At 38.4% G+C, this 27,204-nt stretch overlaps 1 protein-coding gene across 6 annotated transcripts in view; it reads left to right on the top strand.

Moving 5' to 3' along the window:
- The first annotated feature begins 19,895 nt into the window (after positions 1-19,895).
- LOC149208643 (coenzyme Q biosynthesis Coq4 family protein / ubiquinone biosynthesis Coq4 family protein) overlaps positions 19,896-27,204 on the top strand; it is a 148,929-nt gene continuing 141,620 nt past the window's right edge. For 2 of the 6 annotated variants that reach the window (XM_089396145.1, XM_089396146.1), the window contains exon 1: positions 19,897-20,587. The gene's annotated coding sequence lies outside the window, so the exon portion shown is untranslated. Of the gene's footprint in view, positions 20,588-20,705; positions 21,057-21,333; positions 21,434-27,204 lie in introns of those variants that run through there. The other 4 variants (XM_089396143.1, XM_089396144.1, XM_089396142.1 and 1 more) reach the window with 4 other exon arrangements.

Here is a 27,204-nt window from a genome sequence, read left to right as displayed (position 1 = left end):
CATGTACACCAGTATCGCATGTACAACATGTACATAGTACCACCTGTACACAACACCACATGCATAATGTATACACAACATCACATGTACATGACACCACCTGTACAACGTGTACACAACGCTAGACGTACACAGCACCACATGCATGACATGTACATGACACCACATGTACACAGTACCATATGCATGACATGTACACAACACCACCTGCACACAACACCATATGTACAACATGTACACAACACCACATGCTCACAACACCACTTGTACAATCATGCACACAACACCATATGTACATAGCACCACATGTACAACATGCACACAACACCACATGTACATAGCACTGCATATCCAACATGTACATAACATCATATGTACACATTACTGCATATCCAACATGCGCACAACACCATATGCACACAACGCTGCATATCCAACATGTACATAGCACCATCTATGCCCAACACTGCATATGCAATATTCACACAACACTATCTGTACCACCCTGTACATAACATTACATAACAACATGTACACACACTATATATACACAACACCACATGTGCACAACATCACAAATGCAACATGTACAACATATACAATATATGCACAACAGTAGTACCACACATCCAAAACCACACTGTCTCTACCAAGCAACCTTGCTTCTAGTGTCTCTCCGCCATCCATGCTTATCCTAGCATGTTGCACATCACGCTCAGAGATCCGTCAGGCTACTCTTCCCACTTGGTTCCTCATGAACCAGGATTCTCTTCATGTCATTCACTTGCATAAGCAATCATTCCTCCACAAGAACGATCCTTGATGACCCTGTCAGATAGTGACATAGATACATAGATACATACATATATATAACATTAGCACAAAACAATCATGATCTCGTTAGAAAACGACATACCTACATACATACATGTATACATATATACATCGACACAATCATGATCACAACATAATTACCAGATATCATAAGGTCAAGGTTAAGAGAACTTCCTTTATCCATGCAACGCATGTACAACATCGAGAACAACAATTCCCAATGTAGCTAAGGCATCTGACGCCTCAAATCTATTTACTTTACCTTTCCTAATTACTTTTCTCGTGATTGTCCCGCCATCATCCATTTACACCAATGGACCCAACCAATCCAACTAGTTGTTATACGCTTACCTTTAGTTGTCCTTATACACATGCACTAAGATTCATCCAGGCCTTACATCACCTGCTAGGTTTCATTCATCTCTACCTGGGCTCCACTAACTTTCCTCTCTCCCAACCAATTCCCCAGAACCCAAACATAAAAGGCAAGACATGAAACAAACAAGAAGAAAACTATGGAAAACCAACAACAATACGACAACACGACCAAAGTGGCATGGTCATGCACAATACGCAAACAAAACCTCAATCAAGCACAAAAAATCACCAATTGACCAAAAGCACAAGACTAACAATAAACACCATAACTCAATCCCCATGGTTCCCAGTTCTTCCAAGGGAAAGCTCAACCTGAGCCTTCTTCAAGATTCCATGGCAATTTCTTTTCCATGCAATACCTTACATCATATTGTCATCAATACATAACTGTCAGTGCTTAAATAAACATAACAATACACTAGTTATCTTACCTTGATGTGCCAAGCACGTTGCTTGCAACTAAACACATCCACACCATCTCTCAAGGGACTCCAATTCCCTTGACAGATCCACCTGTAACTAGAGACTAGCTAATATACCTATCAAATACAAGTTCATGAATCTAGCACATATCCACATAATGTCAGACAAGATTAAGGTTAAGAATACTTCCTGTATGCAAAGCACTCATTCGTTTGGAATTAGGGTTTCCAAACATAGCCAAAAGAATTCTTGCCTAATTCCTTTCTTTTACCTTTTCCTTGTTGCAATTGAGTGTTATTATGCACTATCACATCACCCAACTGTTAGTTATATAAACACATCAACTATTACCTTGTCATGATAATACCAAGCATGTTTCCTACACTATTTGCACATGTCAAACACATGTTCCAAATATCAAGACAATCATATCTATCAATTTGAAATCAACCTTTACCAAGGCTAGCAATCATGTCATAATTCATAGTCAACTCATAGTCATTAGACATAATATTACAATTGTCACCTATTACACTCAAGTACATGTTAGCTACCTCAACACATATGTGTTAGTACAATCATATTAAAACAAGATCGTTCATTCAGGCAATCCTACAGACACATACTCATATCATGCAAGTAATCAAACATTTAGACAACATATAGGCGACATAATAAACACCAACATTCAAACACCAATTAAACAACATAATCAAACATTCAAGCACAAAGTAGATGACATAAGCAAGCTCATACCATAATGTATCTTAGGGGAGGTTATCTTGTCTGCACAATCAATCTAGTTAGCACGATGTAACCTCACAACACATTAGCTCAACCATAAATAAGGTCATGATATCCATAACAGTGACTAGATAACATGTTCACATCATAAACTCATAAACAATTTTCATTCATACATAATAATCATATCTGCACAATCAATCTAGACACATACTCATATCATGCAAGTAATCAAACATTCAGACAACATATAGGCAACATAATAGACACCAACATTCAAACACCAATTAAATGACATAATCAAACATTCAAGCACAAAGTAGATGACATAAGCAAGATCATACCTTAATGTATCTCAGGGGAGGTTATCTTGTCTGCACAATCAATCTAGTTAGCACGATGTAACTTCACAACACATTAGCTCAACCATAAATAAGGTCATGATATCCATAACAGTAACTAGCTAACATGTTCACATCATAAACTCATAAACAATTTTCATTCATACATAATAATCACATTTGCACAGTCAATCTAGATTAGTATGACATAATATCACAACATATTAACTCATACTTGAATGTCATAACCCTAACCATTTGCATAGACCAATCCAAATTAGTATGATACATATAACATCAAGATCTTAATGTAATAACCCTAATCATCAAGTTACTAGCATATAACAACAACAAGTTATATATCATGCTCATCAACAACATATAACCTAATCATCAAGCTAACTATCATATAACAACAAGAAGTTAACATATAACATAGTCATCAACAACATATAACATAATCATCAAGTTGTCTAACATAAAACAACAAGAGCACTGCATACAACTACAGATTACTACAACTCGTGACTATCTAACACATGTGCATATGACTACACTAATAAACTAGCATCTATCATGTAGACATGTACATAAGCCAAATGTATATAACCCTAACGCATATAACAATCCATTAACTAACATACCTGCATGCCCAACATCTAAACTTGTATGACAACATGCTCTTGCCTTGAGGTCTAATGTTGCAACTTCAGTTTAATGATCTGGATCTCTTGCTCTATCTCAGTTAACGCATCAACATCATAACAACTAACAACATCATGATGACCTAATTACATACAATGACCTTAGAATGCATGTTTGACCTACCATACATGCATAACAAATGCATATACAACCATACACTCATGACGACACATCCCACAACAATGCCCTCAACCTTCACACGACGACATCACTACAACCTTGATCAACAACATGTAAATGCAACACACACATGGACTATAAGAATAAGGAACACATATGCAACCGACATGAATGCATGACCAACACACCGCCCATCCAGTCTGAGGGGTGAACCATGCTCTGACATCAATGTGTGGTATCAAATATGACCCAAAGAGAGCACAATCCGCTCTAATACAACTATGTAGTATCAAATATGACCCAAAGAGAGCACAACCTGCTTTGATACCACTCAGTAACACCCTCCTCCCATATCTACCCAAGTAACTAGCCAACCGGGGTAACACATGTGACAAGAGGCTACTATGATATGATTCAACCTCCTAGGTGTCCTTAAGGAAGTGGAATCAACGAAAACACATCAAACACACCTTCTACATCAACAAAAACACTCCAAGTTTCCATCCCAACCACATAGGTATCATGCCCCTAGGTCCCACTGCATTTTTAAGCTATTAAATCTCTGGACGTTCCCATGCTATGGGCATGCCAGCATCCAGAGATCTCTAGATGCTCCCACAAGCCTACATGCCTGTGTCTAGGGACTATTTCTAACATACTTGTGCCAGAGTCTGTGGGATTTAAGGCACTTTTCAAACCCAGAATTCCGGCCACTGCCTAAAACTTGTTGTAACCTATGGAATCCATTAAACACATGATGACAAGACTAATAAACCAAAAACTAACTCTAGGGCTAGGCCTGACCACCCCCAATCGAGATTGACATTCTATCAAACACTTGGCATCAATTCAATCTACAGTTCTAGGGTACAGGAAAGAGCATGAATGACTGAAAACTCTTATGAGACATGACAAGAAGGATCCATCTCCTTGTCTCTCAGGCTTTACCACAATCCAATCCTGGATCATTGGGCCCTAAACCAAGACACCTCCCTCAGGCTTTACCGTGTATCCCGCCAAAACCGGTCAAGGGATTCCTAGGCCTATGGGAATGAACCTTGAGACCACCTCGGCCCCAGATTTTGAAATCCATCCAGCAATTCCAAAGCTCAAAACAAAGATCAACATCCCAACAAACCATGGCATCCAGAAAAAGGCAAGGCTAGGTTGAAAACCAATTTCATAACCCGACAAAACCATGCCACCGACAACAAGAGAACCATACACCAACAAGCAAATCCATGCATGTCAAAACCAACAAGGAAATCACACATGCAATATGTTACCTGCCAGTATTCCTGATGAAGCTGCTTGATCTTGCTCTTCCTTGCTTGATCCTTGCTTTCCTTGCTTTCCTTTGCTTCCTTTTCCTTCCTTGCTCCAAAGCTAGAGTACTCCAAGAAAATTCTAAGTGCCCAAGAGTGAGTGAGAGAGAGAGAATAATGAGAGAGCTTCAAAACTGAACTAACCAAGCTTACACTGACCAAGCCTGCCAACTGATCCTGAGAAGCCTTTTTATTGATTAGGCCTCCATTTTCTTCATTTTCCATTATTTTCCTTCATTTTCCTCCTCACTTGCAACCTGTGTCCTTTCACCTCCCTTTTCTCCTATTTTCCTTTATTTTCATAAATAAGTGTGCTAAAAATGCCTTTTTGCCTTGTAATGTCCTTGTCTTTGCCAATTTCCTTAGTCATAATAAACCGAATGAACACCCACACCAAAATTTCCTGCACAACATTCAACTTGGAATACGTGTCCCTTACCAGTGGTCTTATTTTGCCTTTATTAACTTTTATTACATGGATTTTGCACCAGGGCTGTTACAATTTTCTCATGTAATGTAGCCTATTTAAAGGCATAAAATTCTAATGAATTTCCTATACATAGAATAACCAATTGTCAATTGTTGTGCAGATTTGAATATTTTTGTGTGAGAGCTATATATAGACATAGAAGAGTAGCTCTTAGGTGTACATACTCCTGCCCGAGATTGGACCACAAGACTTGTGGGGACCAAACCTCCCCACCTAACTGTTGGACCACAACAATGGGACTAAACATGAGAGTCTCTTATAAACAAAGTTTTTAAAAAACTTGGGAAAACTTTGATAAAACATTTTTCATTATAATTTCTTAATTTAAAAATAAAATAAAAAGAAGAGTTATTTTCTTTTTATCTCGTTTCAATGGTTTTGATTCATATATCTAGTCTTATCTCTGAAAAATTAGGCTTTATTTTTGTATGTATTATAGAATTTTTAATTTTTAATTTTTTTAGGGAATCCCTTTCAATGATTTTGATTTATGTATCTATATTCCTCAAGTATAAAAATGTAGGCTTTACTTTTGTATAATTATTGTTGTCCTACATCATGAGAGTGTTTTATAGGCACAATCGTCAATTTATTGTGTTGAATTTGAGATTTGAATCCTTTTGTGTGAGAGCTATATATAGACATAAAAGATTCACGAAGTGATTCAAGGATTAGGACATTGAGTTGTTAATCTCACAGGTGGTTATTATTGGAAAAAGGTAAGCCTCCCCTTTCAAAACACCGAATCAGGGTTTATTTTTGTATCTAAGTGTCCTATAGGCAAAGTTTTTAAAATAAATTAGGGAAAAAATGATAATTTTTTTTGTTATAATTTCTTAATTTAAAAAAAAGGAGTTATTTTCTCTTTATTTTTATTTTTCTTTTTAAATTATATTTTAAATCTTTTACTAATGGTTTGTGTAAATAAAAGAAAATTGTGTAAATCTTTTATTGTTGTCCTTTCGCATGAGAGTGTTTTTATGAAAGTTTATTAACTCTTCCTTTAAAGCTTATTTGAATGGTCCTTATGTCTGAAAAGTTAGGCTTTATTTTTGTATCTATTATAGACAGAGTTAAAAAATAATAATTAAGTAATCCATTTTAATGATTTTGATTAATGTATTTATAGTCCTTATGTTTGAAAATTTATGCTTTATTTTTTATATAGTTATTTATTATGTAAACCAACATAGATCCATCTTAACTCCCGATCTATCAAGCGCGAGAGGGATCAAATAGTTTGAGGTGCAAACCTTTCCTCAAGTTCAATATTTAAACCTCTTTTTTGAGTGCAAAACTTGAGGAAATGTTTGCACCTCTTAAAAACGATCTATGCAGGTAAATATACATTTATAAATTGATCGTGATCTTACTATCCTTTTTTTGCTGAAGCAAGAGTTGGACCATCTTTTTAATTATAACATAATAACTAGTTACATAAAGTACAACCTCACCGGGGAGAAGTAGGCCACACAGTTATCAAGCCACACATATCTTTGGGAACCGAGCCAACGACCCACAATCCGGGCCAAGGGCCCACTAACCATTACATCGTGACCTCCAACATTCAAACTGTCACCAAGACTGTGTGATCTGCCTCCATAGATCGAACGGTCGAGGATCTATATCGGACAGCAAACAAGCACACCCTATAATCAAAGAATCGAACCCGATATCGATATAGATACCGCACTAAAAAGATTTTGGGTCCACCTGGGAGGCTAACCCTCGGGCAAGTAATCCACCCGAAATCCACCGATCTCACCCTCGCTGCGAAACTAGCACGTTAATTAACAACGCACCTGGACCCGAAGATTAATAAAGCCCCCGCTTAAGCTAATTTCGGGTCCGAATGGCATGGTAACCGTCGTGCTACTTGTCTAGCGAAATTCCTAGGATTGCTTCAAATCTGCCAATCTGCCAGCAAGTTAACCAATCCCCTGGTAAAGCTAATTCAAAGGCGCTCTTTAGTGGATTTCATTTTCATAGAAAGACTTGTCTTATAATATAACTCCCGCCCGAGAACTTTGGGTTTGTGGAGTTCTGGGTGCATATCCCCTCCCAAAGACCGGCAACCCTGTCCGCATATAACCATGCACTGCTTATCCATATAGATCAAAATTCCTCTGTTTCCATTAGACTGCATCCTGCTAGTTTCCCCTGCTCTGATAGAACTCCCTATCCTCCTTTGCCTATCTGAGACACTCTTCCCTCAATCTACCTTGGGGAGTCTCTATCCAGTCAAATATTTTATTGCTTTTAGCACAGAGTACGCCTTCATTAGCTAATATATCTGCTAATTTGTTGGTTGTTCGACCCACATGAGTAAAACTAAGGGTTCACATGATCTGCAATTGGGCTTGAATCCATTGATAAACTTGTAGAAGCCGCCAATGTCTCGAGACTTTATCTGGAGCTAAGCCATAGCAAATTTTCTTGACCGAATTAATAATCAATTCGGAATTAGCTTCAATTATGGTATTATGAAGATTTGAGTCCCTCAAGATTTCTAGGCATTGCTCAAGGGCCATGAGCTCTGCCATATTGTTGGTGGCCTTCCCCAAATGACTATGAAAGATGGTTTTTATGCAACCCTTTTCATCTCTTATTACTCCTCCATACCCAGCCATACCCGGGTTTCCTTTTGAGGCCCCATCTATATTGCATTTCATAAAACCCTGAGGGGGAGGTTGCTAGAAATCCTTATCAGTTATTATATGACTTACATTCATGTTTTTTCCCTGTGGGACAAGCCCCTGAAGACCCAAATGTAGTAGTATCTGCACATCCATATCTTTTGGTTGGTCCTCAGGGGGGTTTTTAATGAGGGTCCCTACCGTCTCCTTGAGTTGTCTTAAAATCTGAGCCATGATATTTTGGGGAGAATCCTTCCTGTTCATGAATATTATGTTGTTGCATTCTTTCCAGACATTCCAGATTATAAAGCCTAGAACTAGAGCCCAGGCTTTGTTGATTATTTCATTATCAAAGAAATTTTTCCTCCACTTCTTCAAAGTACTAGTAATGTTGCCCATGTCCCTGTCTATTTGTCTGAATATTGCAGCAACCTAGTTCCACAAGGTGGAAGTGAATGGGCATAAGTTGAGTAGGTGATCCATAGTTTCTTCTTGTAATTCACATAGTTGGCATCTAGAAGGACCGATACCCCTCTTTTCCGAAGGTTATCCCAAGTCAGATTTTTTTTTTGCTACACTAACCACATGAACAATTTGATTTTCATCCAGCTTTGGTTCTGCCATAGGTCCTTCCATACCCAATCGGGGTTTGGAAAGTCAAGACCAAGGGCTATGCGCTTGGCCTCTTTGAGGTTAAAGTTTCCTTCATTGTTTTGCCCCATCTCAGCTGGTCTGAATCTATTGATGTCAGAATCTTTCTCTGTTCCAAGATGGTTGTTAAAGCTTCTGTCTGTGCCTTCAACGGGGAGTCATCACTGTGTATCGGGTTCTTCCATATTCTCCATTTTCCCTTGCTTCTTTCCTGATCCCAAAAGTCACTTACCCTAAGTAACCCTTTGTTGTCAGTATCATTCTTGAGATTGGCGAATTCTTCTCTTGACAGTTTAGGTTCCTGTTGCTAATTATCTTCCCAAAACCAAGCAAGGTTTCCATCTCTTATTTCCCAGAAACTATGTTTCTGAACAATGTCCCTATTCTCCCACACTTTGTTCCAAATGTGGGAGCCTTTGATGAACCTATACATTCTAATGTGATCCCTTTCTTGCCAATTGTCTGCATATTTCTGTTTCCAAATTTTGGCCCAAGGTGAAGCCGAATCTTTTAGCCATCTCCACCATAGTTTTGCCCCCCAAACTCTGTTAAGTATGTCAGGGTCATCAAGACCCAATCCTCCATGTGTCTTAGGTTTACAGATCTTTTCCCAGGCTACCAAAGCCCATTTTTTTTCTCTTCTCCTTTGCCCCAAAGAAAATCTCTTTGGATATTTCTGCATTGTTGCATAACCCCTTTAGGAGCTGGAAGGGCTGAAAACATAAAGATGGGAATTGTTTGTAGGACAAATTTTGTGAGCACTAGTCGTCCTGCTAAATTCAAAGACCTGTGTGTCCATTTTCAGATTTTGTCCTGGAGCTTATTGGTCACAGGCTCCCAAACTGCCTTGCTCAGAGGTTTGTCTGTTAGAGGTACTCCCAAATATTTGGAGGGCAACATATCTCTTTGAAAGCCGAGAATTCTAGAAATATTTCTCTGAATGGCAATGTTAGTATTAAAAAAGAAAATCTTTGATTTGGTAAGGCTTACCTCTATACCCGCAGCCATTGCAAAATTGTTTAGGATTTGTTTGTAGGCTAGAGCTTCCTTGACCGTGGGTGTACCCTGTAGCATGGTGTCGTCCACAAATTGTTGATGGGTCAAAGCATCTCCATTCCTGGTGAGTTTGAGACCCTGGATTTGGCCTTCAGCTTTGGCAAATTTGATAGCATTTCCAAGCCCTTCCATCATGAGAATAAAGAGGAAGGGTGAGAGAGGATCTCCTTGTCTGAGACCTCTCGAAGGTTTAAAGGTTGTGGATGGTGAACCATTTAACAGGATAGAAAAACTGGAGGTAGTTACAAGGGCCATTACCCATCTTATCCAGTTATGGTCAAAGCCATAAGCTTTTAGAACTTCCCTGATGTAAGCCCAACTTAGCTTATCATAAGCCTTTTCTAGGTCAAGTTGTATAATCATTCCTGCCTGCTTATTGCTCTTAAGTGAGTGAACCACCTCGTGAGCTTGGATGATATTGTTGAGAATTTGCCTGCCTTCCACATATCCAGTTTGCTCCTCAGACACGAGAGTTGGAAGAAGGGGCTTAAGCCTGTTGGCAATTATTTTGGAAATAATTTTGTAGACCACATTGCATAATGCTATTGGTCTAAATCTGTTTGGCGTCATAGCATTATCCTACTTTGGAATCAAGGATATGAAAGAGGTATTGAGTGCCTTCAAAACAATTTTGTTTTTCCTTGAGTCCTCCACCACATCAATGATATTGTGCTTGACTATTCCCCAACATGCTTTAAAGAAGTCAACATTGAAACCATCCAGACCTGGCACTTTTCCTTTCTGCATCTCTTTGATGACTCCGCTGACCTCCTCTTCATCCACTAGTTTGTTTAAATTATAATTGTCTTCTCTTGTCACAAGCTTAGGAATGTGTTTTGTAAATTCATTGATGAATTGTGATCTATCTAAGAGAGGTTCCTCCGCTATGCCTTGGAAATGTTGAACCAGAGCAGCTTCTATATCTTTGTGGGTATTGAATTGATTTCCTTGAGAATCTTTGATTTTTGAAATCCTGTTGTGAGACCTGTGATCCATGGTGGATTTGTGAAAAAACCGTGTATTCCTTTCTCCTTCTTTTAACCATTGTACCCTTGATTTCTGTTTCCAGAATATCTCCTCTTGCTTGCATAATCCTTCCCATTCCTGTTGATGATGATCAGCTAGTTCCTTTCTCTCCTTGTTGAAGCCATCTGTAATGAGGATCTGGTTAATTTCGTGTAGCTTCCTTTCAACTACTTTTTTGGCTTCAAAAATGTTTCCAAACTCATTCTTATTCCAATCTTTAAGCCTGAGTTTGATGTGTTTCAATCTTTTATGCAGGAGGAACATTTTGGTTCCCTAAACTTGTATATCCTCTGTCAACCATTTTTCAATATTGCTGATAAAGTTAGGATGGTTAAGCCAAATGGTTTCAAACCTGAAAGGTTTGTTTGTTGGAAATAATACTGAGAGGGGGGGGGGGGTGAATCAGTATTATCACATTAATAAAACTTTTTCATTTCCATATTCAGATTCATATATGCTACTTCCACAACTTCTTATGATTCAGTTAGTTGATCCTTAATGAGTGCATTAGAACATTATCAACCATATTAACAGTAAACTGGTGCAATAAATAGAACAGATCATCACACATAAGTCACAAACATGAACACCATGATATAAGGTGGAAACCCAATGTGGGAGAAAACCACCTGCTGCAAGTCTCTATCTTCTTTCAATTAGAAACTCCTTTTACAATGATTTTGTACTGGTGCAGTCCTTTACCAGTACGCAGGCTGCAACCTGCAGAGAGCTACAACTCTCTCTCGTTTTCCAGTCTCTCCTGGAAGGGAGCTACAACCCCCTTACTTCTTTCAAGGACCACTTTTCATAAATTTTCAAACTGGATCCAAGAAGATCAAATGATCATAAAGTATAAATGATTCTTCAGAAATACCCAAACCTCAGATCAATACATGTTTTCTTTATACAACAGATCACCCACGCGCCAACCCATGCACTAGCTATAAATAAATATCTGATCTGGTCACCTTTTAATCAGAGGTTGTATATGCCTGAATTGTACCATAATGCAGAGGTCATACATGTTATAGAGCACCCAGAGGCTAGACACAAGACAAACCCAATATCCGGATCCAGAGACCTTTAGCGAATCAACAGAAGACGCTACATCAGAGTTAAGGAATGACTGCTACTTCCCTGCGGTTGGCTGCTCTCAACTGAACTGCAATACCCCCGAAGCGATGCGGATCTGCCGTCCTGCGCGCATTCTTCTTGAATTCGGTTCAGTAGATTGCTCCTTGACAGATCATAAGAATGCCGATCTATTCTCCCTTAAGATCTTCAATTCATTCTCAATACTTGCCACCGGATCCCCTTTTTCTTTATATAGCCATGCTTTTGATAATACCATGAATCGAAACCAGAGGATCCGAAACCTGAGGCGCAACTGTTTTGACCAATTCTCTTAAGAGAAGGCTTAAGCGGGAAAACTATGATAGCGGTCCAAAACCACAAAAGGCAGGCTTTTAACTTAATGCATCCAAACTAATAATATATTGGGTCCAATCCTTATTGCTATCGGCGCCTGCCCATCTCATGTCCGATCCGATGGATCGGATGCGACATGCCCCATTAACCAGCCTTTATTTATATATCGGGTCCGCTCCTCATCGCTAACAATACATGCCCGGCATCCGATCCGATGGATCGGATGCGATATGCCCCATTAACCAGCCTTTATTAATATATCGGGTCCGCTCTCATCGCTAACAATACATGCCCGACGTTAGATCGATGGATCGGATGCGATATGCCCCATTAACCAGCCTTTATTAATATATCGGGTCCGCTCCTTTCATCGCTATCGGCGATTTGAAGTGGGAGGCTTATGGGCGAACACCGCGGATGCGATTTAATATGAAATGCTTTTAATTCCTTCATCGGGTCCGACCCCTCTTATCGCAATCGGAGGATTTCACCAAAGACACATAGCCGGATGCGATATTATTATGAGCCATGTTTGATGCCACCATCGGGTCCGCTCGCAATCGGAGGATTGGGGTGGGTGACCCTTTATGTATTCCGATATACTGCGGACGCGATATTTTTATAAACCATGATTAATGCCTTCATCGGGTCCGCTCCCAATCGGAGGTTTCAACAAAGTCACTTAGCCGGACCCCCGACGCGCATGGATGCGATATTAATATAAACCAAAGTTAATGCCACCATCGGATCCATTGCGATATGCTTCTGGGTCACACAGCCGAAACACCATTGCGCCGATATGCCGAAACATATATATATATATATATATATATATATATATATATATATATATATATATATATATATATATATATAAAATTGATATGCGATATGCCGAAACTTCGATGCCGCAATTATATTATTCATGTAACCGCCGAAAGGGGATATAATGCATATATATGGGTTTTAGTAAGCCCGATAGCTCCCGATAGTGATAATGAATACATATATGGGTTTTAAGCACCCAAACACCTCCGATAACATTAATACATGCGTATATGGCCTTTCTTCTCTAATACATGAGTATATGGCCTTTCTTCTCTCCTCTTGGCTCTTCTTGTCCCCATCATGGTGTATATAAGAGAAATGACCGTCTAAGAGAGGGTTGCCATCAAGTTCAACATATGTTCATAATGCCATAATGCCAACATTGTTTCTTGGAGTTCCTATAGAGGACGCTTCAAGTTGAACAGGCCAGTGATCCGAGCCACCAAAAGGGAGTATCGTGGCTGACAAGTCAGGGCCTGTAAGGATGAGGTCCTCCGAGATAATAAATTTGTCCAATTTTGAGGCCACTTGAGACTCTCCTCCCCTTTTATTATTCCAGGTGAAGATACCATTACTTGTCTCTGTATCTACTAGCCTCATGTTGTTTATGAACTCCTGAAATGCTATGGAATCTCTACCTAGTGCTCTGGTTCCACCTTTTTTTTTCGATAGAGACCTGATCATGTTAAAGTCCCCTCCCAGAATCCATGGGATACTCGAATGCCTGTTTCTTAATTCCTCCAGTGAGGTAAGAAGCCTGAGTTTGTCTTCAGGCTTTTGTGGACCATAAACATTTGTGATCAAATAAACTTCCTTGTCCCCTAAAGGTTGGATGACCACTGAAAGATAGTTCCTGGATGCTTCAACATCTAGGATTCCTAACTTTTGAGGGTTCCAAAGTGTGAGAATTCCTCCTGCTGTTTTATCTGCTTTAACTTCTAGATATTCATATTTAATCAGCCATTTGCTGTGTATTTCTCTTATTTTTTCTATTGAACATTTTGTTTCCTGGATAAATATCATATCTAGTTTTTCTACTTTCATTCTATTGCTGAGATTTCTTTGTTTCCTTTTGCTTCCTAGACCCCTAATATTCCATGTTGTAAGCTTCATTAAGAAAGATTTGTAAAGGAGTAACTAGTTAGGTCTTTCATCTTACCTGAGTTGATCATGAGTTTTTCAATTAGCGCCTCATTTTGCTTTTTTTCTTTCTCTTTTCCTTCCTGGGTAATTGGGAGCTTGTCCCCCTGTTGCCTCCATAGTTTTAACCCCTCCATTATCCTGACTATCATAGTTTCTTTTGATCCCTGCACCCTTCGCCTGCGTTCTCCAGAGGAAAAGTTGTTGTACTCTGTTAAATTCATCTTGAGGTAGCGAATCCACTCCTTTGGTTGTTCCTTCCTCCAGGAACTTTTCTAGATCGAGATGCTCCCTTTCCAGAATGTCCTGCAGTTCATGATCCTCCGTACCTACTTCGCTTGGGGTCATCTCTTGGTCCCTATCAAGTTCCATAGTGCTTGGTTGATCCTCCCTTTGCTGGTTTTTATCAGGTCTGTCCTCCATGTTCTCATCCTTTTCCTTCTCAACAAGATTGTCCTTCATTACTTGATTCGTTCTCTCATCCCCCTCTTCTTCTTCTAATATCTTGAACCTATTATGACTAGGTTGTTTTTCCTCATAGCTTTTTTTTGGGTTTTTTCTCCCTCCTTTTCCTCTACCCCCCACCTTGGTAAAGCTTTCAGTCTCTTTACCTGAGGTTGTTTTGATACTGCTCTCCATTTTAGTTAAAGGGCAGTCTCTGAAGAGGTGCCCGTGTTCATGGCATTTGCGACATCTGAAGGGTACATGCTCATAGTCCACCGCCTGTACCCATTCTTCATCATAAACTTCTAGAATTATTTCATTCGGCAAAGCCCCAGAAAGGTCCATTTCCATGCATATTCTGGCAAAGGAGGTATATTTTCCTTGTAGAGTGGCTTTTGATATTTTCAAAAAATGCCCTAGTTTATTACCTATGGCTTTTAATGATTCTGACAACCAGTAATCTAGAGGTAGGGAATATAGTCTTACCCATACTGGCACCGAAGTAAATGTTTCTCGCTCCGGAACAAAGTTCATTACCCATGGCCTCATATAGAAGTAAGGTCCTCCTTCAAACACCCTGTCTCTATCCACTAGGTTCTTAAACACAACTGTGAAGAAACCCTTGGATCCAAGGTGTAGATTTATTTCACCCTTAGGTTCTTTATCCATGCGTGTAGTGCTTTCTCCATTGGCCAAAACCCCATGAACTTGCATATCACTGCATAAGTCGCCATGTGCTCCCTGTGCGCCTGTAGCGCTGGATCACTTAACACCACTTGTGGTGTGATGGATGCCTTAGGTTTACATGGTCTAGTCCTACTGCTGGGGTCAGTCTTCTGACTGTCTGCTCCTATACGCTTCTCTCTTCTAACTTCCTCCTGCGTTTCTGCCTGCCTTTGTGCTCTGGTGTGTTCCTGCTTTCCTTCGTCTGTACCCTCGTTTTCCACTTCCATGGGCTTCTTGAAGCGGTTTGATACAACATGACTGTAGGAGGGAGTAGAGCTCCCCGCTTCTTGTCCCTCCATGGTGCCCAACTCTGTAATCTTGCTGCAAACCCTAGTTTCGCCCGTTTTCAGAGCGCTCATTCTAAAAAATCCTCCTTAAACTCAATTTCGTGCATCAATCGTGATCTTATTATCATTTAAACACATAAAATGCAATAAAATGATAATGACATGGTCAATTTAGTAATGATTATGGTTGACCATTAACCAGGTTGTTTTGGTTGACTATGATCATGGTTCATCATGGTCAACTATAAAACATCATAATCATACACTATAATTTATTATTAACATAATTATAACCATAGACATCACAATCATTGCATCTATCTAGCTCAATATTAGAGATATGCTGTAATATCATGTCTTGTCATGTTATGTAAACATTTTGACTAGGTCAAATTACATAAAAACAAAAATAAAATAAAATAAAATTAGTAATTAAAATAAAATTGAGGTAAAATAGTCATATATGACCAACCTATATCCATCAGAACTCTGAATCTACCAAGAGGGATCAAATCTCTCTGAGGTACAAACCTCTTTTAAAGTGAAACAATATTTGATCCCTCTAAACCTTTGATAGATTTAGAATTAGTAATAATGACATTTTTTATTAAAATATGTGAAGTGTCCTACTATACTCACTATCCACCAATATAACACATAATAAAATGTATGTAGTGTATATTGATAAATATATGTCCATTTTTAATTCACAATTATTAAAACAATAAAAAACATTTTTATTAATTGAATTTAATTCCATAAATACAAGAAAATGTTATTATACTCCATGTCCACATTACATTTTGGAACTTTAATTATGATGACACTTATGTATGAACAATTTCATTATATAACACATTTATGTGAGTGTAATTTTAACTAACTCTGCCAAGCAATGAAGATACATATATATGAATTAATTAAGTTATGTACGTAGTTGTGACTTTCTAGAAAATAAACTTAGAAACGGGTCTCCATCCAGTAGTAAAGATAGTAATTATTTTCAACCAAACAAAATAAGTTATATATATGAGTGATTTTTAATGATTATATATATATATATATATATATATATAGAGGGGGGTTATAATAGCTTTTATGGCTAGCCTACCTGGTCGAATCCCCCTCCCAAGTTTTTGGCCCTCTGTCATGAGGCACATGTTTAATTCTCCTTAGGTCCATGAAGTTTAGGCGTGTGGCCCCTTTGGGTGGGCTCGCTTACGGGTGTTGTTAGGAAAATCAAGGGGGGTGTTAGAGCATGTACAACTTTCTATATATATTTTTCTTTCTTTCCTTTCTTTTAGGTACTAGAAGAATCAATAGACTTGCTACTTGTCATCAAGAAAGTCTGGGGTCAAGTTGGAGGGGTTGCCTCTATATTCTTGAGCTTAACGTAACGATCCACAAGCATGCTAGGCGGGTTAACCAAGTTTTGAATTTGAGCGAGGCCTAATATTGGTTAACAAACGCTTTTCGTTGTGGGACATCCATCATTTAACCTAGTTTGGCAGGCACACCTCTGTAAACTTTAGTAGTCAAATCATTGCATAAAGGAGAGTCCTTTATCCCACAACCAAGACTATATTATAAATAAAATCAAGTTAATACATAAAAATAAGACTCTTGTTTCAAATCTCACAAGGGGCATCTTTGGCCTGTTGTAATAAGGCTCAAGGAGTAGGCTTCCCCCATCCCCATCCGTTCTTGCTAAGTAAGAAATTAGTGATATATGTGATTGAAAGACTCTTAGATATACTCTTGGTATTATAATAGTAGTCACTAAGTTTGATCTTGAACTTTGTGTAAATTACTCCAACCAGTTATAAATTTACTACTATTTAAAAATAATAAAAAAATAAAAACTACCATCAACCAATTTTATATTAAAGTTAATTATATAACCTTGAGTCATCTTTCCATGATCATAAATATAAACCAAACCGTAACGGCAAAGTAACGAATGGTCAACATCTTAGCGGGAGTGGGGTGAAAGAAGGCTATAAAAGAGACCATGAAAGCCCCGACCACGGATGGAATGAACGCCATTGAAACACCGTTTGCCTCAGTTAGGAGTGGGAGCTGCTTCCGCCTTATAATTTAAACGAGGTTTGTGGAAAGTTTATTTTAAAACAAGGGGGTTGCAGGGCAACAAGTCCTTGCCTTGGATGGGCAGATCAATCGCCTAGCCTAAGTATAGATTTATAGCAAGAGAGCGTTTGTGTCAAAAATCGATGATTATACATGAAAGAAAAGAAATTGTACATAGATGCCTAAGTATAAATGCATTACTGATAGAACAGTTTAAAGCTCCACCATACTCCAACTTTTACAGACTTGAAAATGCAATTGTGACAGCAGTGGACATGAAGTTCGAAGCCTTGCAGCAACTGTACATAGATGTCTGAGCTTCCAATGCATTACTGATAGAACAACTTAAATCTCCATCGCACTTCAGGGTTTACAAAGCTGACAGTGTAGTTGCGACAACAGAGGACATGATGTTCGAACTCTAGCTTTTACAAACTTGAAAATGCAGCTGTGATAATAGAGGACAAGAAGTTCAAAGCCTTGAAAATACAGTTATGATAACAGAGGACATGAAGTTCGAAGCCTCGCCCGAGGAAAGAAAGAAGTATTGGATGCAAATTTCAGTAAACAAAACTTCTCGAGTGGAGAAATTCTTAAGAAATGGATCTATAAGTTGAGTAATACAAAAATATCGATATTGAACTCAACATCATTAACCCTAAGCATAAGATACAAAATCGATCAGTGTAGTTATTTGCTACATAAATCATGCCATTATTGTTTCCACCTTGAAGTATTGAAATTACCCACTTAGAGGGGTGATCAACTGAGGAAGGAATGGGCGAGGTAGTAGTAGGGAAGTGGGGGACTGGAAGAGACACATAATGGGATGGATCAACTGAAGTGGGTGTTGGACGTGGAACATATTCTTTTCTAGATCAATCAAATCAATTGGTGAAACTAGTGGTGTGGAAACGACTGCCTTTGCTTCTTATTCTTAAACAACAGGTGGTGCACTTGACTCCTGAAAAATTTGATTGGCCTCATTGTCTATAATTTCAATAATATGAGGTCCCTTCTTAGAGACTCCCTTTGCGGCTACATCATCATTATCAAATGCAACCATAACTTCCTTTAGACTAGGAAAGGTTGTGAAAGTAGGTAAAGCATCCAATAATAATGTAGATTGCTCTTTAGTATTTGTGTCCAATTGGCCCTTATTCTACACAAGCAAGGTAGGACCATATGCACTCGCAATCCGTGGGCCTTATGTGGTAGCAATGTAAGGCTTTAAAGATTGCAGGGGAGCACCATGATTCAAAACGTCAAGGCTGGACCAACTGATGCTTCTTGCTCATTCCCTTCAAAAATTTGACAAGTGAAGTGAACTTTTGTGGTAAATGTGGCCTAATTGGGAATCGGGTTTGTCACGAACACAATGATAGAGATCTTTGCCTCAGTTCTGAGAAGTGCTACATCGCCTAATTACTCTTCTTCAAATTTCGATTGATCATAATCCGAATTGGTATCAACCTCCATGTTGCCTTTCCACTTTGTGACAACTCCATAGCCATATGCAACTTGTTTACCAGTCTGTTGAGATTTCAAAGCCTAATTGACCCTAGGAAATAAATAGACTGGACCTATCTCTGCTTGCTTCTACTACAGGCTAGGCCATGATGACTTAGAGTAAATCAAGTCTAAACATGAAAAAAATAACTTAAAGAGAGAAATAACTTCATTTCATTACCCAAGGCAAATATATGGAATAATAAAACACCTTTCTCTCCACTTGGGGTTTAGACAAAACTGGGGTTCTTCGAGTTGTGAAGTAAAGTAATTAGAAAATAAAGCATAAATGTGTGTGTCTTCCCATTACCCACCCCTAGGGTACAAATCCTTTTGTACATACCTTTACTAAAAGATAAAGAAGTGATGACCATCTTTGGTGGCCAATTCCTCCAAATGAACTATAAAATCCTTTTATTTGCTATCGTAACTTGTAAAATGAATCCATCCAATTCGTGAGTAGTCATTTCGCTCATTCATCTACACATAGAGAGGAAACATATCATAGCAAATGAAATAGTGGACTGAAAATTTATTTAGAGAGCACGAGGTAGACACGTCTCATGCATTGTGTTAAGTAAAGAATAAAAATAAATAAATAAAATGATAATTAATAATAAATAAAATAAAAAATAGAAGTTAAATGAAATAAAAAATAAAGTAAACTGCCAAGTGGGGCTTGCATGCAGCCACTCTCCACACGAAATTATTATGTTTTGAATAATCGTTTAGAATTTCCGCTCGTTAATTGACTCTTAAATCTGTTGTTGTTGGGTTTGGATTTCCTGTCCTCTTAGGAAATGCGTATATGTTTGCCTTTTGTTCCGTATTCGCCTGTAATCACTGGTCTTGGGAAACCATAATGGGAACTTGGATCTAATCGATACTGTTCAGCCGGAAAGGAAGGTCAAACTAGAGCAGTGAGACGCAGAGAAAAAATACCAGTTGGTTCTGGACGCAAGGGACATCTAGAAGAAACGAGACTGGATTTGGAAGAGAGGTGTGAAAATATCCCAGAACGCATGATGAACAGCTAGCTTGAATTTGCATAATATTTCGACGAGCACTTTGGTTAAAGGTTCAAGGTCACATGTTTTCCCCGCTTGCAGATCACTGCATTAACGTCACAGGCTTTTATGGGCATGTTGACCAGTTAAGTGTAGTCAAGGTTGGACTTGAACCTGAATATGTGAATTTGTATCAGACGATGATATAGAAGGTGGTGGCGAAGGAGGACTACAGAATGCTATCGCACTGTCACTAACTAGCTATCTCAATGTCACTAACTAGCTATGATGATGAAAACCCAGGCAAAGAACCCAAGCAATCGACATTAGGAGGTTGAGGTGTCTTACATACATTGCAGGACGCAAAGGAGCAAGTTGGTGTGCCAGAGGCTTCTTTTTGGGTAAGCCATCCTCCTAATCAATTTCTCAGTTACATTGCACTGGTGTCTTCCATCATTGATGTAGCGACTTCCAATTAGGAGGAGGTCGAAAGGTAGCAGGTATGGCAAGATGCCATGGTGTAGGAGTACAAATCCATCATGAAGCTAAACAAATAGAAGATGGGCGAGCTAAATTAACCTGCCTGCCTATATGCTCTCTGCCCTGCCCAAAGCAAAGCGAAATGGTACGAATAAAAGCGATCAAAGCCGAAGAAACAATGGCCTAACCTGGTGGTGATGGTTTGAAGCTTACCCCTACCCTACCTAAAGCCCCTAAAAAAATATCCTTAAAGCCCGTCACCCATCCCTAAAGCCAAGTGCCTTATCTGCCCCGCCTTACTTGCATCTCTCTGGATTCGACAATTACATAGGCCTGATTGATTCGGTTCTCCAATTTATTGAACCTGCCTTCCGGTTGAGGAACTAAAAGGTAAATGTCCTTAAATGTCCTCTGCTAGTGCATTTTTCCTGTGGTTAAACGTGTACAACTAGGGCGTGGGTGGGTAGGCATCACTGGGATCTACTGCTAACAAAAAAATAGAATATAATAATTGCCATTAGACTCTACATCTAATTGATTTAGATACGGATCTGCTTGTTTGAATTAAGATATTAATATATGAATTAATATTTGGACGATAGGGAAAAAAACTTAGAATGTTGCATAGGGGATACAAAGGGGCTGATATTGCATCTATTTGCTCCAGTCTACTCTAAAAGCCACAAGAATCTTGATATGACGAGGAAGCAGAAATGAGGAGGAAGAAGAAGGGCTAATGCAAGCTTGGCATTACGTCTGTGCAGAAGGTAGGTGCCTTAACTGGTAATTTTCAGCTATTAATGTAAATAACAAAATTGTTAGGGATTTAAGATCCTTAGCTTTAGTGTTTAAAAAAATTGGTACTAGAATTTGTCCGCTGTGAAAATAATATTTAAAATATATGAATTTATCAGAGTAAGAGACTAACCTGTTCAGAGTGCAGATAACTTTAAAATATATGAATTTATCAGAGTAAGAGACTGACTTGTTCGGAGTGCAGGTAAGAGGCAGAGGATACAAAGGTAGAGGTTGATAGAGCAGTAGGAGTGACCACTAGAATAATAGAAGCAAACTGGATAGCTGCAAAGATTGACAGTACATCTAGAAATGGTGCCAATCCTTAAACATTATCTGCTGCTCACAAGAATCGCATCTGCCAATCCATCAACATTATCCGCTGCTCACAAGAATCGCATCTAATGAGAAGAAAACTGATCAAGAGAAAGAAACTAAATAAGAGAAAAAAAAAAAGAATCAATCATTTACAGTCCCACATCTACACCTCTTACTTGGTCATCAGATTTATATGTCCAAGAATTGATGAAGGCCACGACAAGGCTGGAGATTTTGGAAGCTAGAGAACAGGAAAGGGACCACAAAATTTTAGAGATCACAGTTGCAAACCGATGTCTAATGGAAAGTAATAGAATTTTAAAAGAACAGGTAACAATGTTACTAGAGGCTCTAGAGACAGGAAAACAAGAATGGCAAAGCATGACGATAGCGTGGCAAAGCATGAAATGATTAATAACAACAAATAAGGATGTGATAATTTCTAAACAAACTCAGGTAGATACACAGGTATCTCAACAAACAGACATTTCCAAAGAGAAGACAAAAATGAACAGTGGAAAGATGGTCCAAAAGAAATCAAAGCTAGAGTTGAAGACACTAATGGTTACATAAGGACAAAGAAAGAAGAAGATGCAAGTGCTCGTAGAGCATAGGAAATAGAACACAAAGAAAGACAGGACAAGAAAACAAACTTTATTATCAGAGGAATAAGAGATTATGGGAAGAATGAAAGTGCTCTCAATTTGACAAACGACTTTTTGAAGGAGAAACTACATTGGAAAGGGCAAATTTTCCAAGCAAGAAGGGTTGGGAAGATATGTGAAGAGAGGCCTCAATCCATAAAAGTCACCATGGCAAGTGTACAAGACAAGTGGCAACTTTTGGGCAAAAAGAAACTCTTGAAAGGCTCACATTTCTTCCTCGATGAAGATTTAACCAAAAACAACAAGAGGAGAGAAGGGATGAAGTGGAGAAAATTAGAACAACAAGAAATGAAGGGAAAAGGGCATTGTTGTACGATGGGAAAACCGTTATTGCAGTGTTTGGGCCTCTAGGCAAATCAGGGCGGCAAGCTGGCAGTAAAGAAAAAACAAAGAATTCAATAATAGAGACGAAAACAACAAGAGCAACATGGATGAAAAAGGGTGAAGACTCAAATTTGAGTCTTATGTGCCAAACTGCGTAGCAGTCAAATTATACCTAGGTCTACCTAAGTTTAGTTTGTTGGAATTGTAGAGGTTACCTTGGAGGAGGGGACCTGGGTTAGGGCCTATTGCTGAAGGTAGAGACATAATTTGTCTCACAGAAACTCATAAGCATGATGGTTGCAAAACTCCTGTGTTTGACGGTTATTTGAAGTTGGGAGTTTGGAACAAGGTAGCAGAAAATGGCAAGGGGTATGGGGGAATACTAGTTTTAGTGAAAGATGTAATATCCCTTCCCTTAATAATACATAATAAATAATAATATAATAATATAATAATAAATAATAAATAACAAAAATAATAAATAATACGAATAAATAATAATAATTTAAATAATAAATAATAAATAATAAATCACTTAATAATAAATAATAAAAATAATAAATCATAAATAATAAATGAATTTAAAAATAGTAATAACTATACTAAAACTCTAAATCAGAATAAATAGAAATAAAACAAGAAAACTATCAAAAAGAAGGAAATAAAACAAGAAAGCTAAAAAATCAAAAGAAAAGTAAAGAAATAAAACAAGAAAGCTAAAAATCAAAAGAAAGTTGCATGTAGACACATGGAGTGTGTGCATGTGGTTCCCCTTCCAATGTTGTTCTATTTAATAGATGGTGAGGAAGATGAGAGGCATTCTTGCATTCCATCTTTCCGAGATTCTATCTTTCATTCTCTTGGGAGAATGGTGTTTTAAGACATAGGAGTCACTGGGAGTAGTACGTTGATTGAGGGCTCGGGGGTGGCCAGTTGTAGCGAATTATTGCACAATTGAGCCTATGGTTGGGTGGAGAGTCGTCCCCAAAACCTTGTTGCAGATAGCAGACTTCAACCGAAATCACAGATAAGTGCTCTAATCATAGTTTTGAAATTGAAGTTAATTAGTTGAATTGCATGTTGAATATAAATTACTTGATTAATTACATGTTTATTTTGGGTTGTTACAAAAGAAAAAGAAGGCCGTCACATTCAGTTAATTAAAAAAGATGCAAATAAACAATATTTATGGTTGAAAATATCAGAGAATGAGAATCACATAAGAATTGCAGCATGCTATTTTGCCCCTCAAGTCTCAAAAACTTACAAAAATAAGGGGCTTGACAGCAAGGGTCCGTATGCAACTTTAAAACAAGATATTGCCGTGTATTCTCAGCAAGGAGAAGTTCTTTTAGTGGGAGATTTCAATGCTAGAACAACAAATAAGCAAGCTAGCATTCTTTGTTGCAAAGAGGATAACAATCCTATTTGGCTGACTGAAGAGGAGAATCCCCAATGGGTGAGGTGTTTAGAAGATGACAAAGTTAGCAATCATTTTGGAGAGGAGTTGCTTACACTGTGTGGGGCTTTCAACTTACTTATTTGCAATGGTCTAGATAGATGGAAAAACTCTGGGAACTTCACTTGCAACACATACAATGGGGCAAGTGTCGTCAACTATGTGATGTGTTCACAAAGCTTAATAAAAAGATAGACGGAGTTAGTATTGGAGAGCATATTTGGGACTTAAAATCAGACCATAACCCAATTTATATAAGGTTATCATGGTTAGAGAGAGGCAACATAGGAGGAAAACCCAATGCTCTCGACAATGACTATCAAGGGGCAAAATTCTTCTAACACAAGAAAATTGTAATATCTTCAAGACAATGTTAGAGAGATTAATTTGGAATGAGAAAACTGGTTTCAAAAGCTTCAACAGTTATGAGTTAACAAATATAAATCAAAGTGCACTTGAGAAGTGCAAAAGAGCAAAAAATAGGAAATCAAAATCAAATTGTTTTCCTGTAAATGCTTGGTTTGATGAGGAATGCAAAATGGCAAGGAGAACTTTGAAAAAGGCAAGAAAGGAGAAGATGAATGTAAAGTTATATAAGCAGATACTAAAAAGGAAAAATGATGAGTTCATGCAAACAAGGAGAGAAGAGTTAATATATTTAAGCAAGAATAATCCAAAGCTTTTCTGGCAGGAATTGCAACCAAGGAAGAAGCAAATTGAAAATAATATTACAGCCAACCAATGGTTTGAATATGCAAGCCAACTCTATGAGAAATAATATGAGGCAGAGTCCCCCCTAAGATCACCACAAATTCAAAGCTCTTCACATTACAGGAGGTGGAGAATGGAATTAAGAAGTTGAAAACAGGAAAGGCAAAGGACTTGGTTGAACTTCAAGCAGAGTATCTAAAATGGGGAATGAACGCTCTTGCACCGCACATCATGGAAATATTCAACAAGGATTCCCAAGAGACTGGACAACTAGCCTAGCAATACCCCTTTTTAAAAGTGGAGACATTAATAATCCATCCAACTATAGAACAATTATGATCAATCCTTTGTTTGCAAAGCTTTTCGGCAGCATGGTAGAAGACAAAATTAGTAAGTGGGCATAAGTAAAAGAAAAGAGGGCAAGAGGACAAGCAGGTTTTAGGCCGAAACATTCTACAGTGGATCATGGCATCATGTTGAGACACATTGTTGAAAAGGTTTGGGAGGACAAAGAAGAAGTATTTTGCTGCTTTGTTGACTTCAAAAAAGCATTTGACACAGTCCCTAGGGATAAGTTGTGGCGTAGAATGGAAAAACTTGAAATTCCTGTGCATTATAGAGTTGTTGTCCATAAACTTTATGAAGAAGTGAAAGTCAAAATTAGAACCTCAGTAGGTATTTCAGAAAGCTTTAGAAGTGACATTGGAGTCAAGCAAGGTTGCCCTCTATCCCCTACTCTTTTTGGTCTATATATTGATAAATTGGAAGAGTGGCTAAATATGCAAGGTGGAGATGGTGTTCGGTTGGGGGAGTTTGTGATAAAGCTTCTTTTATATGTTGATGATATTGTATTGATTTCTAAATCGGCCCATGGATTGCAAATGCACTTATATGCCCTTGAGCATTTTTGTAGAGCAGTGGGGATGCAAGTCAATACTAGCAAGACCAAAATAATGATTTTTTCTAATAAAAGGAAGTAGAGCCAACATACTTTCTTCTTTGAAGACAACATTCTTGAAGAAGTAAATGAGTACAAGTACCTTGGGATTGATTTCAACAACAAACTCAATTGGGAGGACTGCAGAAAGAAGAGAATTTTAGGAGGGTGGAAAGCATTATATGCTCTTCAAAACAGATGTAGAGAGGCAGAGTTATGGGATTGGAAAACGATTAAAGTGCTTTTTGGACTCCTAGTTTGTCCAGTGATGCTATATGGGTGTGAATTGTGGGCTAGCAGCACTCCCGTCTCAAAATGGAAACAAATTGAGAAAATCCAAAAACGTTTGATCATGAGCAAGTTCAAAATAAAAAGTTTAGTACCTTATGAGATAATGTTGAGTGAAACAGGAGCAACTCCCATTGAAGCAATTGCTATGGTGCGGCTCATAAGATATCTAAAAAGAATTGAGCAAATGAGAGTAGGTAGATGGCCTAATGTTATCTTCAATGAAGGCATGAGTGAAAGAAAGAAAACATGGATGAAACAAAACTACACATGGATGCAAAAATGGAATATCTACCTCAATGCTTGTCCCACAAATAGCAAGGAGCTAAAGGATTTGGTTATGAAGAAGTTTCGTAAAAAGGTATGGGGAAAAGAGCTGGGTAGTAAGAAGAAATATTACATTGAGGAATTCTGTTGGAATTTCTAAGTCTATCTGTTAGAAATCTTTCATGTACTTTTTGATTTATTTCTTCTTACTTGTTCTGTTAATTAACAAGTTATTTACCATGTAAATACTGAAAATAAATACAAGTACATGCTCAACACATACAGATCATCAAATGAAGGAAAAACAAGCACACAAGTGACACTGTTGTTTTTCGACTAATGTCCCCGGAAAAACCTAATGCGGGAAAACCGGTGCTGCTATCTGAGGGTTTTATTATTAAGCAGTTTTAGAATACAATTTGGGTGCCAGAAATGGCTCACCCGATAGAGAATGCCCTCGGCAGTAGTACCTCTCAGTCGGAGACAAATATTCGAGCTAAAAACCCCGGATGAATGATACCACAACTCTCAGCTCCAATCTGCTCCATGAAATCTCCCAGCGTCAGCCTCTAGGGTTTGCGTCAACCTCTTTGGCCCATCGTCAGCCTATGGAGGCTCTGCGTCTCCCACACTAGCTCTCTTTGGCACTGCGCAACTCCTGGCTGCCTTTGCGTGGCCTCTAGCTGGCTCTGCGTCAACCCTCTCCCGATTTCTGTGCTGATGCTCCTGGTACCCTTTCTACCTCTCTGCTTCTGTATTCCTTACCCCTCAACT

This window comes from Pinus tabuliformis, chromosome 1_2 (assembly GCF_031772625.1).
Source record: "Pinus tabuliformis cultivar Carrire ecotype Pingquan chromosome 1_2, CPIR1, whole genome shotgun sequence".
Classification (NCBI taxonomy): domain Eukaryota; kingdom Viridiplantae; phylum Streptophyta; class Pinopsida; order Pinales; family Pinaceae; genus Pinus; species Pinus tabuliformis.
The sequence above is the reverse complement of the archived record's forward strand: the minus strand, read 5'-3'. Positions and strand labels throughout refer to the sequence as shown.